At 37.1% G+C, this 4,836-nt stretch overlaps 1 non-coding gene across 1 annotated transcript; it reads right to left on the bottom strand.

The window, feature by feature from the left end:
- Window positions 1–3,500: 3,500 nt before the first annotated feature.
- Window positions 3,501–3,573, bottom strand: Trnal-caa (transfer RNA leucine (anticodon CAA)). The gene has a single exon. It is a non-coding gene; the product is annotated as a tRNA-Leu (tRNA).
- Between the last annotated feature and the right edge of the window lie 1,263 nt (window positions 3,574–4,836).

Consider the following 4,836-nt stretch of genomic DNA (forward strand, 5'->3'; position numbering starts at 1 on the left):
AATTTTGAAATGTCAGCCTGGTATTTAGGGTTAAAACTAAATTATATACTATATAAACGTTTCATGTTTTTTCTTTAATTATGATTAGTTTTTTTGTTTTTGTTCTTTTAACTTGGCGCTAAGGGGAAATTAAAAACTACAGGGTAACTGTCTTCAGTTTATAAAATTACGTTTCTGAGAAGAAACGTTTACCTAGCTTTTATTTTAAGATAGAAAAAACAAGTGTGAGTTAGGCCTCAATTTTTTTTTGTAGTTAGACTTCCCTTTCATGCAATAATAATTTTATTGTAAGAGATGAAAACAGTCCAGCCACCAAACGTCAACAAAGAAAAGAAACGGCACGAAATAATGTCTTTCCCAAAATTTCACAGCAAAACGCTCTTTTACGAACATTTACAATCAGGAAATCCAGCTTTCTTTGTAAAAGTAAGTGCACGAAAAAAGGCCTCTTTTCACGCCGGGACACGCCCCACAAAGCCTTTAGAAACAATGAGGGCATGCATTAGCACCCTCATGGCTCGTTTTGTTGGCACTTACTGTAATTAAAGTGATTACTGTTACTGGTTTGGTGGTTTCGAAGGGATTACTATTGTTTAGTAAGCTATTATTGCTGTCTTTCAAAGATTCCGTAGTACAGACATTTGTTAATTCGTTCGTACGTAACCTGCTGTTCGTAAGTAGGTATACTAGTTTTATTAACACAAAGTATAATTAAATAGTGCACGTACTTGAGTGATTCGTGATTTGTGTGTGTGTTTTATAATTTATAAATTGTTTGCGAATCTTTGGTTAATACATACACCTATCGTTAGTAAGTTTATTATTTAAATATTAGAGACCACTTCTTAAGTTTCACTGTTACTAGTAAAGAAATAATGTTAGGCATTTAATTTCTTTAGGTATCTTTTCTTTTTATCTACAGTTACATTTACAGAACACACGCAACATTATTTCACACGAGATTGATTAAGCACTTCCATTTTACGAGATTTATTCAAGCCTTGAAAAGAAAAGCGTTAAAACGTAAACAATGGAAAGCCTCATTCACTTAACCGACAGAACAAAACGCAGTTCCATTCACTGTCATTGTCATAGAACGGAGCAAATCCTTTGGGTTAATGAGTCGCCCATTATTTTCCAGGCCCTTTTATTTATTTTTAACGCCTCGATATAGGTACTTGCGATGACGGAAGGGTAGAACTGGGTAATTAAAATTTGATTTAAACTCAGTCAATGCGTACTTTTGGCTATTCTACGATTTTCATATGTATGCAATTTTCAGCTTCGTTGGAAGTCGGGAAGTAGGTTAAATTGCAAGTTAATAAAAAGCCTGTAAAAAAAATACATTGCTGGTCCACCAAGTAAACAAGCACGCCAGGTAGAGTAGATTGGCAAGTGATGATTGACATGTTGGTTAGGTTGGTAGTAGTTGGTGCCTGATTCAAAGCAAAATACCATTTTTTGGACCAAGCGGAATAAAGGTCTTAATTTTATCTTGGGCAAAAATGCTTTTGTAACTACGTCCGACTATTCTCCTCTACAGATCGCATTTCTCAACCGATATTCGTGGAATTTTGTGAGAAGTTCCGATGATTAATATAATTTTTCGGAAAAACGATGGAGCCATTGGTTTTCGTGAGATCTATAGGTAGAGAAACAGAACGACTAGTAAATGCTTATAATAATATATTTGACAACGTAAAATTATCAATCAGATTTCAAAAATCCTAAGTTACGCGACTTTGCTGCGGCCCCACTGTAACGGCATTCTTCCGCAACGTCTATTGTATTAATTAGAGAAGAGAATTTTCCGTTCGCCCGACGCCAGCTTTGCATCTTGCCTTTTTTATTACGTGCTTCGCTAACCTGAATTAATAAAATAATGTTCGTATAAATCGCAATATTTTAATTTATATGGGGCATTTTCTATGAAAAGGGACCTTATTGTCAATGGCGCCTACGTCGCACAGCGTCGCGCGGCATTGTATTTATATCGGAGCATCGTTTATAATGGCGTAAGCGCCATCAACAATAAGGTCCCTTTTTATAGAAAATAGCACATATAGAAGTGTTTTGTTTTAGTTAACGCTTTTTAAATGGCATAACAGAAATATCCATCCGTGACAAAAGTACTCTTTTACCTAAGCACTGTACATAACCTTAATGGAAACATGTAAATTGTCTTGATGCACCCATCTGGTAATCTGGGCTCTAAGTGGTCCCGAGACGATCCAGCGTCCTTGTCATGCAAGTACGTGCAGTTATGTACAGTCTCAGCTGCAGAGAGTTGAGCCCCTGCAAACTTAGGTATCTACTTCTATTCTAGTGGTCAAATACCTGTTCAGCTGATTGAGCGTAAAAAATACTGTCAAAATTATATATGTAGATACAAAACCAGGTAGAAGTTTTAATAGGTCCTTCCTTAGGTTATGATTGTTACGAAGTAGAAAAAACTGATTTAATTTTTAACATGATTATTGCTGTTTTTTTTAGTTTTTTCGAATTTAGATGTCTGCAGTGTACTCGATTCCGAATAGTAATTCTAAAGGTACCATTCGAATTTAGACAGCACCAGCAGTATCGCAGCGCGACTGGATTGCGGCAGACCGCAAATGTCAAAATCTTCGGAATTTCGACATTTGCGGCAGCAATGCAGTCGGCAATAATGTCACGCTGCAATACTGCAGTAGGTATGCTAGTGAAGTCTGACTCCCAACGATACTTTTAATTAAACATCTGTTTCGGCAGTAAATTTATTCAGACGTCTCAAACTTATTAATTCCCAATCCAAACTTTTGCTATTTGAATATTTAATTTCAGGTATTAATCAATCTGAGGCTAAATTCTTTGACCCTCGCCCTTTGAATCCCTTTGAATCCAACGAAGTGCAGGATCCCAAGCGTCAATGTGTTTGTCATTAACTTATTTTACAGCGTAGTACAACGAAACCTCGATAGCACCAATCTCAACGGAGAAGGCAAAAAGTTAGCCGGGGCCTGAGGTAGCGCTAGTTATTAGGTAGTATGTAGTATAAAGCTGTAGGCAGGAACTGTATTATAAAACCTTGTTATTGTCTGTATAATCGAATTAAGAAACTATTATTCATTTGATTCAAAATTGCAGTTTGCACCAAGCACCAGTTATATTTTGAATTTTTCATTTAAACACAATCTACTTCTGCCTTTCAACAAGTTTTTTTCAAATAATAAGACTGAGTCAGCGTTCATCCGGCTCTCCGACTATTCATTTAGAATCAGCTTACAAAAGAGCACCTGGGTTTTCAAATAAAAAAATTCTGTTATTCAAAATTCTTTCTCATAGGGTTTGAGCTAAAGCTGAAGCAATTCCGCGAGGTAATTTTTTAAGTAAATTCAAAAAGTTATTAAGAACAGAACTTAACGACTCACTTAAAATTAATGATTAATATAGATGATAAACATCTTTATTTAAAAACTGTAATAGATGTCATATATTAAAGAAAAAGTGACGAAGCCCTCCAGTGGTGAAGGCCGGATTCGAACCGGCGTCTCTAGCTATTGCGGCTAACGCCATGAACCCCTAGGCCACCCCGCCACGGCGGTGCCCGTCCGAATTTCTCGACTATATGTTATCTTAGTAAGACTAGGCGTCTTTGACCAGCTCTAAGGGCAAGCAGTGCGCGCTTGCACCTCCTAAACGAACTCCTTACGGATTTACGTTGTAGCGAGAGAGACTGGTGCTGCCATCTATGAACAAGTTTGAGAACAAATCAAATTATTTTATTAAATATTTTGATTTGTGTTTTGTGTGTGTGTGTGGGTGGCGGGGTGGCCTAGGGGTTCATGGCGTTAGCCGCGATAGCTAAAGACGCCGGTTCGAATCCGGCCTTCACCACTGGAGGGCTTCGTCACTTTTTCTTTAATATATGACATCTATTACAGTTTTTAATTTATATATAGTAGTGTGACTACTTTAAAAAACACAAATCAAAATATTTAATAAAATAATTTGATTTGTTCTCAAACTTATCTTTATTTAAGTTAACTTAACCTGTGTGTGGCAAAAGATCTCAAGATATTTGAATGGTTTAGGCTGTTCAAAGTTATATCTTAACCAAAAGGTACACCGCATAGAAATCACACACTCATAAAAATGGAATTTTCACATTGTATTTTGAATTTTTATGTGAGTTCAGTTCTTGTCAACTTTCGCCATGTCTTTAAAGAAACAAATACGGAAACTCGAAATGTACTAAGTTTTGTACTGAACAGAGGGCCTACCGGGAACCACGTTCGACGTGTTGCCTCCCTGTCACACATTTACAAGTGCGACAGAGAGGCAACACGTCAAACGTGATTCGCGGTAGGCCCTCAGAATGCCAGTTTAGTTTGCGACATATATCGCAATTTCCGTGTATAATGACCTGCTAAATTGCAACCGGTAGAGGGCACTGTAAACTCAATATACGAGGGAATAAAGCTTAAGTCAACATATAGGCCGGTGGCTTTAGCAAACATTGTGATTCTACCGAGGGTTTATTTTGAAAACCTTATCGTTATACTAGTAACGTTATACTACGTAGTAGTTGGCAACGGGACAGGGACCTCTAGATTCCAGGGTAAAGTGTGACGCGTTTTTTCCCAAAAAAGATCTACGCAAATACGTTCCGTTAATAGCCACTGGGAATTTTTCAACAAAACTTGACACAATTACTAGGCGTTTTGTGTCACTTAAGTTAAAGCAATGCTTTTGAACCGCTGAATGTGTGTGTGTGTGTGTGTGTGTGTGTGTGTGTGTGTGTGTGTGTGTGTTTGAGCACGTATAAATAGGTAAAACATGACAACTTTAGCGAGCAAA

Source organism: Cydia strobilella, chromosome 14, assembly GCF_947568885.1.
Source record: "Cydia strobilella chromosome 14, ilCydStro3.1, whole genome shotgun sequence".
Lineage (NCBI taxonomy): Eukaryota > Metazoa > Arthropoda > Insecta > Lepidoptera > Tortricidae > Cydia > Cydia strobilella.